Here is a 13,994-nt window from a genome sequence, read left to right as displayed (position 1 = left end):
TATTGGAATTTATCAGCAGAAACAGAAGACAAGGTAGTGTCTCCTGAATTTCCAACAACAGCACTTTTCTCAGTTCATGGCTTCATCTTTTAAGAAAGATGCAGATAAATTAGGCCTGGTTTTAATTAGACCTACAAGATAGGAAAGGGGGCTACATTAGATGCTAACTGAAAACAGCTCATCTGTCAGGACAATTAAATAAATAATGGAGCTGTTTATTATTGATAGTGAATCCACATTTCAACACATATTTAAGAATAAGTTAATCCCATTGGGGTGATCCTAATTCTCATAAGAGGATAGACTAGACAGTGTCCTCAGATCCATTTGAGCCTAACACATTTGATCACTGTTCAAACAATTATTCAGATAACTTATTATTCAAAAACTCATATTGCAGAATCTCCTATCACCTCTCTTTCCATCTCTATTACTTTCTTTTCTTTTCTTTCTTCCTCTTTCCCCCATCAATTGTCTGTCTTTCAGCCCTCCCTCTGTCCTTTCTGTGTGCACTTAAAGTCACACATCCTTATTTGGACTGGAAATTCCTGAGATGTCTGCCTTTAGCAACCTTAGCATGTTAAGGAACATCCTATTCTTAGAGATCAGATATGTGTTCCCTACAGACTACATCAAGGTCTAAATTTAGATAAAATATTCTTTAAGCTGCTCATACTCTCACTACAGGACCAGAAAACTGCAATGAGTCGGTACTTCTGGGTAATTTTTATTATAATTTTTATTACCAAAGTAATAGGAAGATAGACTGTACATTAGCAAAATTATCAGGTTAGAGAAAAAGAGACTCTTGATACTGAAGAGCTTAGGTGCTCAGTTCAGCTGCAGGAATAGTTTCTCATTTTCTCTGGTTCTCCCAAGCACAGGGTCAGATTTTTTTGCCTGTTCACTACCATCATAGCTACCTGTTCATGTTTGCACATGCACAAAACTTCCTCTGATTTAACCTGTGGATCATTCTGTTTCATAAAACCCAATGTCAAAGAAAAAACCAATGTGAAAGACAAAAACTGTCCTGTACCATAAATTTGTCTCCTTTTATTTCTTTTGACACTGTTGACACAGGGATTGGGTAGAGATAAATGGAAGTGCACTCAAATGAAAGGATAATAGGATTTAATAGTTCCTAGTTCGAGGTGAAATGCAGTCAAACAGGAGTGTAGGAACTGTTTCTAACAAAGGGCTAAAGGAAGACTTTACACTTAGAGCACCCTCTTGGAGATATAATCCCCCCTGGGACTATTTCCTAATACTGAAATCAGGCCATGTTATCTGGTTAGAACAGGTTCTCTGCCCTACTTTGTTCCCACATACATAAAGCTGACTGGGAAAAACTATCTGTTATCTGAAATTATACAAAAGCTATAACAATATCAATAAATGTATTTTAACTTTTTGAAATAGCAGTCTGCATATCTCCCACTAAGAAGGAGTACAGTCCCCTATACAAAAAATCCATATTCACTGGCACAGAGGTTATTAGAATAGCTATATTTATGTGCAGTTTAGAAGGGACAGTATAAAGGATTGACTAAAAGCTCACATGTCTGGCAAGTCAAGAAGTGCACACATGAAGAAAAATCCTTACTTGATGAGAAAATCAGCCTTTGCCTAGAATGTGCAGGAGCCTGCAGGACGCTTTTCAGACAATCTGGAAAGAAAGACTACAGAAGTTACAGCGGGTACCAGAGAGCCCACTTACAAGATGTTAGCAAGGGCCCTCTGCTGTGAAGTGTGTGGAGTGCCTGGCCAAACACTAATGAAGAAAGCCACAGGAATCCCATACTGGAAACTGAAAGTTAAGCAGTTAAATATGAACATATGGAGCTAGGCAAGCTGTAGGAGCCCCAGATAGTGGTGATGGTTTAGACAATAGCACTCGTCATTCCTCACAGGATGATCATCTCAATGAGAAGAGTCTCAGAATTGAATCAGTTAAAATGGATGGCTTCACTTAAAATGGACAACCACCATCAACAAAATCAGTGAAGGGGGTCATGATGACTCAGTGAAAAAAAAACCAAACCCATAAAATGTCTCTTGGCATTTGGTCATGATCAGCATTGTGCTAATTTTATCAGGAACTAACAGACTGTCAACAGCATAGAGGGGGGAAGATCTTAGAGAATGGCATGTGAAGCACATTCACTCTTGTGAAAGGTGATACTTTTCTTCTTTGTGTTAATAATCTCTGATATAATATGACAATACTAAAATACAGTCAGAAATTTAGTTGCGGAGTGATGTTCTGTTACTTTCGATTTTGCTTGGTTTATTTTGTGTCAGTGCTTGACTGCTGGAAAACACAGGGACTTTCTGACTTTCACACAAAAAACAAGGGCCCAATGAGTGAGTAAGGTTTGAGGAATCACTGCTAGCTATCACCTAGAATCTCAAATGAAAACATGAGTCTGCTTCATGTAGCTTCATATCACATGGTAACAGATAATTTCCTCTCATTTTACAGTCTTTGAGTCACAGAGTAGTTGAAGTTAGAAGAAACTTCTGGAGAGCATTTAGTCTAATCTTCCTGCTCATAGCAGGGTAAGCTGGGGATACAGGTAACTCAGAATTTTCTGTGAGGATGCAGATCACCAAACCCTGGTGAACATCCTCTTCTAGTGTCCAAACACCCTTACAAATAATAATAATAAAAATTTTAAATTGCATTTCAATTTGTGCCCATTTTATCTTGACTCATCATAATAATTTAGTCAAAACTCAACCAAAGTGGAAGCAATCAAAGGAGACTGTTTCTGAGAAAAGGGGGTGACAGAAGCTGTTGCTGTTCAGCTGAGCAGTAGCATGCAATACTAACTACCACATGGGTCTACAGGCCACCATGGCAAAGAGGTCTTCCATGAGCTTCCACATCCACAGAAATTTTACTGCAGTCAACTCCACATGAGTCCTGGCAATAAGATACATGGATAATGTTTTCTTGCTCCGAAACTTTATCTAGAATTTATGTTATTTGAAAAGGACAAAAAATGACACCTACTTGGTGGTCTATTTATAAGAAAAAGAAATTTGCAAAGCACTAACATAAGTTAGAGCTAAGGCAGCTTACAATATTTATTGCTAAAACAAAGTTTAAAGGAACATTTTAAAATCCATGTAGAACATGCATATAGCATATAAAAATGAAAATATCAATATGATTTTCAAACTTCGCTCAAATTATCGGAGATTAAATTCTTAATGACTGAGTAAAGAGGTTAAGAAAAATAAGAGCAAAGTGTTAATTGCATCTTTAAAATTCTGCTGATTTTATTTTGTTTAATTAAAGATTAATAGTTTGAACTCTTCCTCAATAATGAGTAACATAACAGAGTAAAATCACTTTCCAGACATTACCAAAAAAAAGGTATTTGCAGGGAAACTGAGAGACATATCACATCATGTTATTTTTTTTTAACAAAATAAAAGGGGAAAAAGAAGAGACATAATAAAAATGCCCAATACCCAATATCTTGGTTTGCTTTCTCCTAAGCAATAAAGCAGATTCATTTTGAGCAAGGACTTTATCACAACCCTCCTAAATGTTTCCATGATCCTAGAATGTAGCGTGTTCCATAAAGAAGAATACTACAAAGAATTGTTTATAATCAATGATATTTATTATAAAAGAACTTTAAAAACTCGTCTCTGATCATTTCAATATAATTATTATATCCTAATGCCTTCTATGCCCCCTGCTCTATCCTCCTCCTGCAGTGCTGCTGCCTCGCCCTGCCATGAGCTGTCCCTTCAGCACCACAACCACCAGAGCAGCTGCTGAACGACTTAAAGCCCTTCAATCAACTCCATCAGTTAATTGTCTCATGAAAGAAGACTGCTGCCATCCTATTCAGACTCTATGGATGTATGTTTAAGAGACATAAATCAAACTATTCAAATTGAGTTCTGAATTATGCATATGTAAAAGTAGTCATTTAGAAGAAACTATAAACACTGGTAATTTTATAAACCAGTACTTGTAGAAAAGACAAAGAAATTCCTTCAAAACTATATATTTGATAAATCTATATGTGTTTGAAAATCCTGTCAGAATTTCAAAGGAAGAAATAATTTCTTCTCAACAACTTAGAATACATAATAGAATTCCTTTAAGCAGCTAACTAATTTTACTAAATCCCACTTTATAAAACTTCATTTTTTATATGGGTAATAAGTGTATATTTTCTTTCCAAAACATTTGAGTGTCTATATGATACGAAATTCCTTCTCTGTAAGCACTAATAAGATCATAGGAAACAATGTATTTGATGTGCTGCAAAACTGTGTTTCTTAGTCAACAGAAAAAATGAAAAAGAAAAAGAAATCTGAGACTGTCACCTATGCATATACATTACAATATGACATTAAAAGTCCAGGTTTAAAACCAGCACTAAATGCTTTAAAGTCTAGAGAGACTACTTAAATAGCCACAAAGTTATTGTCTTCTACTGTATGCTTATACCTATAAATATTATAGCAAATTTCAGATGTAACTGAATGTCCTGGGTTCAGCTAGGGTGGAGTTCATTTCTTCTCAGTACCTGTTTCAGTGCTGCATTTCAGATTCAGAATGAGAATTCTGATCAAAACACCTGCTTTTCTGAGCAGTTGTGTTTATCCTTAGTCAAAGACCCCTTTTTTTTTTCCTTTTCTCATGCTTAGGCAGTGAGCACAGAAGAAACTGGCTGGGAGCACAGCTAGGACAGGTGACCCGAGGAGACCAAAGGGTTATTCCATACCACAGAACATCATGCCCATTATATAAACTGGGAGAGTTACTCAGAAGGGGAGTCCAACCTGGGTTCAGGAAGGAAGATCTAGAATCTGTCAGCAGGTGGTGAGCAATTGCATTGTGCATCACTTGGTTGGTTGGTTGTGTTTCCTTTTCTTCTTTTTATTGTAATTCTTCTCATTATGTACCTTTCTTTTTTTTTTTTTTAACTGTATTTTCAATTATTAAACTGTTCTTTCCTCAACATACAAGTTTTACTTCAATTCTCCTCCCCATTCAGGGAGGGGGTTTGAGAGTGTGGCTGCATGGTGTTTTATCTCCAGCTGGGCTTAAAACAACAGTCCTTTTTGGCACCCACTGTGGGGCTCAAAGGGTTGAGATAAGGACAGATCTGACCAGGGGGTGTTAAAAGTAATAGAAGCATTCATTGCATTGGTTTAACAGTTGCTAGTTACAATGTGGACTTATTTGCTCTCATATTTTTGTCTGTATTATACCAGTAATACATTCCTTGCAGTGCATGTTCTCAGTGAAGTAGTTCATAGGATGGGCTAATGATGTGACAGTGCTGCTGGCTGGGACACCAGTCTGGTGTCTGCATTCAGTACTGCAGGCACTCTGTGCTTTGGGAGCCATCTCCTGAGAATGATTAATAGTCACATCTTTGTTGTTTTCTCTGCAGAGGAACAATCTATAGGGAAGACACCCTCCTAATTTTTTTCTCCCCTCTTTTTTTCCTCTCTTGTCCTGCAGCCTGACTACAGTAGTTCAGAATTTTAAAGATTTTGGATATCCTTTGACTACCCTTGAAACCGAATTGCTTTGTTTCGGTTTTTTGTTAGGAGCGTGTTGTTCTGTATGGTTCAGTTCTTCATTAAGGTCAGAAAAATAATTAAGATTATTTTCCAGAGGTCTGCTGAAAAGCTGGATATTTCAGAGTTGTGGTGTGTGTGGGATTGTATGGAGAAGTACCCAGGGCAGTTGGTACATCCAACATGCTTGCACCTGACCTCTGAATAAGTCCAGAAGCCAGAAAAATGAGTAAATTTTTTTTTAAAGTGTCCTGACACCTGGCACTCCAAAGAGAATCCAAATCACTGCCATGTGTTGGGGCCTGGCCCAGGTTTATTGAGCCATAGTCAACCCTGCTCAGTGCCTGTAGGAGAGAAAGAAGGTCTCTAAATCTGACAATGAGACAACAACAGGCCCTGCAGCTATTCCAACCACTATGACAGACACTGTGGCTGCAGTGCAATGGTTAAGAAGAAATTGCATTTGCTCCTTTTTGATGTAATGAGGAGATTGTTCGTGCTGGAAAGTTCAGAACTCCACCTTGTGGTGGTAATTTTAACTGTAAGTTGAAAACTGGGGAGATGAAAAGGAACACTGAGATGCAACCAAAAAAGCAGGAGAAATTCAGGTTTGAACTACAGTGAATAAATTCTGTTGAGGTTTAGTTGAAGAACCTCTCAAATTCAATTGAAGAACCTTCTCAATTCTTAAACTGTGGGGCAAAGAAAAACTGTATAAGGATGTCTTTATTTGGGAAAAAAAAATTACAGAACACCAAAATGTGTAATCACTGTGGAGATAGGCTTTCATCACTGCTCTACTCCTTCTTTCAAGACAATGCCTGAAAGTTAGCACATATCTATGCTTACAGAGAGCATTCTGTGGGTTCCTTTAGCTTTCTTCTAGCAACAAATGCCAAGCATTCTGCTGGACTTGAACTGTTTAAGGAAATCCGGACTGACCATCTCCCACCACAGACTGCAATAAATACCTGATAATCAACAGCATAAATTCCATCACTCTATGTTTCTATATGAAAAGCAAATAATCTACTAGAAAAAGATCCATGCTTTTAATTTCTAAAACAATATCTACGTATATAATAATTTGGAATTTTTCCCCAACTTAAAACAAATTGGTCATAGCATCAGTCTGATGTACAGAAGTTGAAACATTCATATGCTTATATTAACAAAAAGTTCCAAGCTCTACCATTTTAATTATAGTGTTGTGGTTTCATTTTTCATTATCCTACAGAAAAAGAGTTTTAAGGGTGACAAGTTGGCCAAGCAAGTTACTATTCCAAATTCCTAGAATTCCACTGATGCTCTGATTTATCTGTTTATTTTTGGAGAGAGCACAATGCATTTTGAGGATCCCTGTTTCCTTTCATTATACTGCTGACTTGTAACTGATAATCGTATATCTACTGCTGTTGTATCTTTGCAGAAAGCATAGAGTGAATTATCTAAGTTACTAAAAAAAAACCAAAAATGCTACTAATTTATAGAAAAAATACTTGCTTGGTGTCTTTGTTTGTTTACACTGTTTAACTAATTATTTTACTTGGAAAAATAATTACCATGCCACAGAAAGTCTTTTCCCGGCGAAGAGGCCAATTCTCGTACATCTTCAGTCACAGAAATGCATAAGGTAAAAAACCCAGAGTGTTAACTGCCAGCAATCCACAGCTGTTCAGTGTAAGTAAAAAACCCTCATATCTGGTCAGATATTCCTTAATTACTGGAAGTATCAATTTGTTGCAAGAGATATGAATAGCTCTACGTATCATCACATACAAACAGAAGAAGAAGACGTCATCAACTACTCCTTTGTATTCTTGTCTAAGCCCTTCTATGCCATCAAGAGTCTCCTGCAGAAGGAGGGTGCTGATAGCAAAGTAAAGATACTCTGACAGAGTTCAAGACACATTTTGCCAACTCTCCCAGGCACATGGTGTGATTCTTGAGGCCCTCTACACAGGGCCAGCACTTGGACTCACGATCCCAATGGTTCCTTCCAACTCAGCATATTCTATGATTATTCTATGATTCTATGCTAATCTTCTTAGATAAGACATTACAAATAGTCTTAGAAAAAGTATTTCTGTGTTTATTGTACACCCAAGAACATTGTGCCACAACAGCTCACACTAAAAACATGTCTGCACACAAGTACTGTGCACTCCTGACTTGCTAGTATTTCAGAAAACCGTTGTGTAAAGCTTAAAAAAAAGGACCAAGCCTTTTCAACAAATAAATGAGTTCATACCTGTCTCTGGAGTATACCCTCATGGACCACCACCAGGCTCTTTAAAATTATTCCATAACTATAAACAAATCTCCATCATCCTAATACACAAGACCCACACACTGGTACATTTTTATCCTGACGTGAAACTAGTAGCAAAAGCAATAAATAGCTTACATTCAGGGGTTGCAGAAATCTATAAACATTTAGACCATGATAGTATAAAAGTTTTACCCACCAGAAGAGAATAAAATTAACAATGCTGCTATAAAAATATTAAAATTTCATTAATTTTTAGCATGGTAGCCTCTTAATGAACTGTTGCTACCATTATTCCATGCTGCACAAAGAAATCAGAATGAAGGCCTGCCAAACTAATGTGTGCAATTGCAGCAAAACTCTGTAAGGAAATAAAGGTTTTAGTAGAAGAAATTAAATACTTATCTTTCTTTGGTTCCTATACTGATCAATGCACCCTACTGTGGAGGGATAGAATGTAAGAAAAAGATAGTGCACAAGGTAGTCTCACCCCTGAGGAGTTGCAGCTGTACTAATCACCAAAAATTAGGGACAGCCCTGCCCTTAATAGGCCACAGCTGTGTCAAATAAGGGGACAAGTGCTACAAAAGAGTGGGTTAGCTGGTTGAGGAGAGATTTAGAGATTATTGGCTGTGCTGTGAAGAGGAAGAAGGAGTCAGTGTTGTAAGGATCTGCCCATGAGGAATCACCGAGAAGGTATGGAACTCTTGCAATAAGATGACAACACTCTACCTTGAGGCACCTGAATTAAAATTGAGCTCATTGTATGAATTATTGAAGCGTAGTAGATATTAGCCAGAACAGATAAGCAAAAAAGCACATCATACCAAGACTTCTCCAAAACCCAAGCATCTAAATTTGTGGATTTAGGTACCTCAGTCGCCAGGGAAATAAGAGGTTTCCTAGAGCTCCTCTCTTTTCAGTCTCATCTTTTCCCTCAGGTTCCTACTCCCAACCTGCCCACAGAGCTCTCCTCACTTTAGAAAAATAGGCAGATGTTTCATTTGGAATTTCTCTCTCTTATTTTCAGAATTTCCAAGTTCAAGATTCACCAGATACCCGTGCAACTTTTCTACTTTTTATGCTCATTCTCTCTGGGAGTAGAGGATAGCAAGCAAAGCCCTATACTTGGTTATTATCTTCTTGGGTCTGATGGCTTCCCATAGCTTGTAAATGTATTATTTTTGTTACGGTATTTCGAATGCCCACTTTTAAGGATGGTTTATGTATTCACTCTGTCTGTGACAGCACTTAATGTTTTATTACAATTTTTATGATACAATGAGTTTTAGAGAGGGAAGCTATTGGCAATAACTTAGGGTCAATTTCTAAGTGAGAAATTGTTTTCTGGAAGAATCTCAGCCTATATGCCTTTCTTACAGCCAAATTCCTATATGATACAATTATCAGAGTCCATGTAAAGTGTTTGTTTTCATTGGTGTTAATTTGGTAGGAGCAGATTTTCTACAACAATTTCCATAAGTTTTGGGGTTTTTTCAGCTCCTCAGGGATTCCACTCATCTGCCAAGGGCCAAGGAGCTCAGCTGAGCAGTGTCTTGGTACCTTCTCCTGCACTGATTCCCCCAAGTATTGCCCTGTCCTGGGACTGCCGCTTGCTGATTACAAGATTCTGCCTTTGATACCTCTCTTCTTTGTGAAGCCACCGTTTGTGCCTTACTCAGCACCATTAGTCAGTGTTGTTGGCAATCCCTCACATTAGGAAAAAATACAGAAGTAGTCTAAGGAAATATACTTTACAGAAGAAATTCCATTGAAAAATGAGATCAAACTCATAAAAAAACTAAACAAAATAAAGTTCTGTAGGCAGAACTTTTGTTTTTTGAACTAAAGAAATTAAGCAATTCTAAAAAGCAGATGTATAAAGAAAGAATCTTAATTATACATGTAATAAATTCCACACAGTGTTTCTGATGAAATGCACACTACATTTCCTACTACATTAAAAAAAAACAAAACTGAATGACTTTGTCAATAATCTTAATTTGAATTTCCTATGAAAGTTATTTAGTATTTGTGTCAAAATCTGTATATTCTGTTGTGAACTACCAACAACAAAGCCAGCTCACAACTTAGAACAATTAATTATGTTAACATATTGATCATTTGCATATATTAATAACATTTTCATGTAGTCAGGAGAACTCTTCACAGTCATAAGAATTTAAATCTAACTTTTGCAATTTAACATTTGTAAGGATATTACTGCAAAATACTTGTGGCACTGCATATATGACTTTCATTTTCCAGAGACCAATTTTTTTTCCAATTTATTAAATATTTCTGATATATATGGCTACAGCCACAGGTACCTTTCCCTTCTGTGAAAAAATGCAGGCAATAAAGCACAGTAATACATTAGAGTACTATTCTTAAAGCAGCTTCATTCAAACTCAGATACTTTTCCTTTTAAAATACGTTATCTCATCAAATCAACTTCTCGCTTGGGTATGATCTCATTTTCAAGAAGCAGTAAGTATGCCCGCTTATGGAGGACAACTTTAAAATTACTTATACTGTAGAATAGCTTTATTTAGACTTAAAAGCGCAACCACAGAAACCAACACACAGGTTAATTATGGCTACATTTTTAAAAGTATTTCTGAATTTTATATATATTTTGTTATATAGAAATATATGAGGAGAATGTTTTTTACAAAAAATTCAAGTTTCTTTAAAACCAAGCCAAATTAAGTACCAACTGAATACAGGTATGTTGCTAATACTTGCAACAATAGTACTTGCTAATTTAGTAGTTTAATGTTGAAAAGAGAAAACAATATTTTGTTTTAAATATCATCGTTTGATTGCAAATAGCACAGTTTACAATTAAAAGCTTTGATACAAAATCTGGTTTAATCTTACTATCTATGCTTTCTGATATGTTATAGATAGATGAACTGTAGTATATTTTTAAAGAAAAGTAAATATGTAAAAAATTATTTCCTCTTCTTCTTAATGATTTGATTAAACTAATAGAATTTATGTAAAAAAAAAAGTGTCAATTCTAAAGGTTGTGCTTTCTTTTTGGTAGAAAATTCCTAGGCATAGTACCAAGAAGCCAAATATAATGCATAACAAACCTTTTTATTTCCAGGAAAGGAGGAGGAGGTACCAGAAAAGGTCATTTGAAAATGTCATGGGAAAGTGTAGTACTGACTGCTGCATTTATAGTAATTACTAAGGAAATGAAAATAAAAATAAAAATCAGCATTGAGTCCTTCTCAAACATTTATAATATTCCAGGTGAAAAAGTGAACGTACTTCTGAAAAGTTGTTTTCGGACACTAAACAAATTTTTGCCATTTTTTTCCAATCCTTATCACTACTCAATTATTCCTGACTTCAGGATGTCCAAGATTTGTTCACTGCAGTTTTTTTAAGTTCCCAGTGCTGCAGTAAAAATAATTGGACATAACCCCCCCCCAATACTGTGCAGGGTAGTTGTCACCAGTCAATTGTGAAGGCACAATATAAGCATGACAACTGTTTCCAATTTGGTTCATGGCTCAAAGCAGATACAAACATTCCATTTGTGGTTGTTGGCAAGGGAAGGGTAAGAGATACTAGCAAACACCTACTGCTGTTAGCAGTGTGCCAAAGCAGAATTCTGCACAAGAAAATGTTACAATTCTCTTTGGAAATAGAAAATCCAAAGGACATCACTCTAATAGAAAACAGTATTTGCTCAGAAAATGCACGTGCACATGCATATGGGCTTATAAAAAGTTAATAAATAATGCTTTGTTCACATTTCAATCATTTTTAAAAACTCCAAGTCTTCCACACTGCTTTAAGAGTGTTGCTGTGAGGGTGTCCAACAGAAACTATGTAAAATCTCTACTACAAAAGCACAGCATTAAGGTGTAGAGTTTTGTACACCAGTGAACTAACAGTATATGACTACATGAGCAATAATGGAACGTAACTTCCCTGCCTTTACATGCCCTTTACATATTCATATGACTTAGAAGAGCACTTCAATGGAAAGAAACCAACCAAAAACAAACTAAACTATAGGAGGACAATCCTAATTCACATTTTCAGGTAAGAAATCACAGGAAACTCAAATTTCTCCCAATATACAGCCCTCAACCATCTGGCTGAATTAGAGGAAGACACTTGATGTTTTCCCATCTTAAAATGGGAAGTGGCAGGTTCACTCTAACAGTGCTAAAGAAAGAAAGCTTACTGAGCCCTGAATGATAGAGCCCAGTATATAAGGTCTTCCAAGGAAAGTCATACAAATAGGGTGATATGGGGAGTGTTCCCAACTCCTAGGTCAGTACCAGAATATCTCTAGCATAGGTTACAACACTACAAATAGTGCTAATTGAAAGTTTTCTGATGCACATTTCTTGCTATTAGCCTAAATGCTCAAACACTGGTAGCTGGTATTATTGTAAGGCTTAGTCAGTAAGTCCATAGCAACAATGATATGCAGGAACATTTATCATGTAAATAGCAGCTAGGCAAATATCAGCACTTTTTAAAAGCAGCCTCTGATTATACCATCAATTCTACTATCCCATCAATTTATAACCTGGAAAGAAAGAAAACATAAAAGAAAATATCATGAAAAGTTATTTAGGGAGTATCAAATGAAGCTACAAGAACTTGAGAGTTTCAAATAAAGCTGGCAGCAGTCATGCTCTAGGGTAACAAAAGTACATGATTCTCAAAACAAACACCTTGTGATGTTGTGGGTTCAAGAGAAGACAGGACAAGTATGGAGAAGAAATTTCAGCTGACAGTAATGTAAGAAATCACATCACAGTCAGAAAAACACCTAATATGGGAAAAACTGGAATAGTTGTTCTGACATACCATGTATGCTTGTCCTGTTTTCAGTTCCTTGAATACCAACGAATGAATGTTGAGATGGGAGGAGATGGACCATTGAGCTGAACTCACGTGGTCATTCCTACGTTCTTGCAGTCTTGCTTGAAATATTCCAGTTTCTTTGCCATAAATAAGCAAATGAAATAAACCCCCACATTTTCCTAAACATTTTACACTTTGTGGTTTATGACCATCTGGCAATCAAGCCCCACACAGCCACTTGCTTACTCCCCCACCAGAGGGATGGGGGAGGGAATTGGAAAGGTAAAAGTGAAAAAATTCATGGGGTGAGATAAACATACTTAAATAGGTAAAGCAAAAAGTGCCCACAGGCCAAGCCAAACAGGGAAATCATTCACCATTCCCATGAGTGGGCAGGTGTTCAGCCATCCCCAGAAATAAGGACTCTATTACACATAATAGCTACTGGGGAAGACAAACACCATCACTCCGAGAGTCCTTTGCTTTCTTCTTCTTCACCAAGTTTCCCCCAGCTTTTATGATGACATAAAGTATAGAATATCCCTTGGGTCAGCTGGGGTCACAGCTGTGTCCCCTCCCAAATACTCGTGCACTCCCAGCCTCCTCCTTGGTGACATGATATGAAAAGCAGAAAAAGACTTGGCTCTGTGTAAGCACTGCTCAGCAATACTGAAAACATCTTTATATTATTAACATTATTTTCAGCACAAATCCAAATCATAGCTCCATACTAGCTACAATGAAGAAAATTAACTCTACCCCTGCCAAAATCAGCATAGTTTGCATAATATCCTTTTAATGTGAAGAGTACCTTTACATACCAAAGAATGTAGCCTTTTTTAGTCTATTCAGGAGACTACATTTTAAGTACTCCTGCTTGTTAGTATATGATTAGGATGGCCATTCATACAAAACACATTTTCACTTTTATTGGAAATATAATCAGTGTATTAATGATCCATGTTGCAGGTCACTTACATACTGCCATACTTTTCTTCTCACAATGTATTTTCAATAGGTCTCTGATGTCCCTATAGGAAAAGCCTGATTGTCATAATGATGCAGCAGCATGGAAGCCAATTGTGATTTCATACTAGAATACTACACTTTCTGCAGCCTTTTGCAGTAAGCACCACACTAAAAATAATTACTTACATTTAAGATCTAAGCCAATTTTTTGCTGCCACTTTCACTCATCTTTGATAAATTAAAAAAAGTAGAGATCTTAGAGTAGTTGTAGTCCAAGATGAGATCTTGGCTTATGGTATACATAATAAATTGTGTTCAGCTGACTCTTCTTATTCTGAATTCAAGGAAAGTT

General features: G+C 36.6%; 1 protein-coding gene across 7 annotated transcripts in view; it reads right to left on the bottom strand.

The window, feature by feature from the left end:
• TAFA5 (TAFA chemokine like family member 5) overlaps positions 1-13,994 on the bottom strand; it is a 467,230-nt gene that overhangs the window by 369,355 nt on the left and 83,881 nt on the right. The window lies entirely within an intron of this gene.

This window comes from Molothrus ater, chromosome 5 (assembly GCF_012460135.2).
Source record: "Molothrus ater isolate BHLD 08-10-18 breed brown headed cowbird chromosome 5, BPBGC_Mater_1.1, whole genome shotgun sequence".
NCBI classification, from domain to species: Eukaryota; Metazoa; Chordata; class Aves; order Passeriformes; family Icteridae; genus Molothrus; species Molothrus ater.
This window is presented reverse-complemented; position numbering and strand designations above follow the sequence as displayed.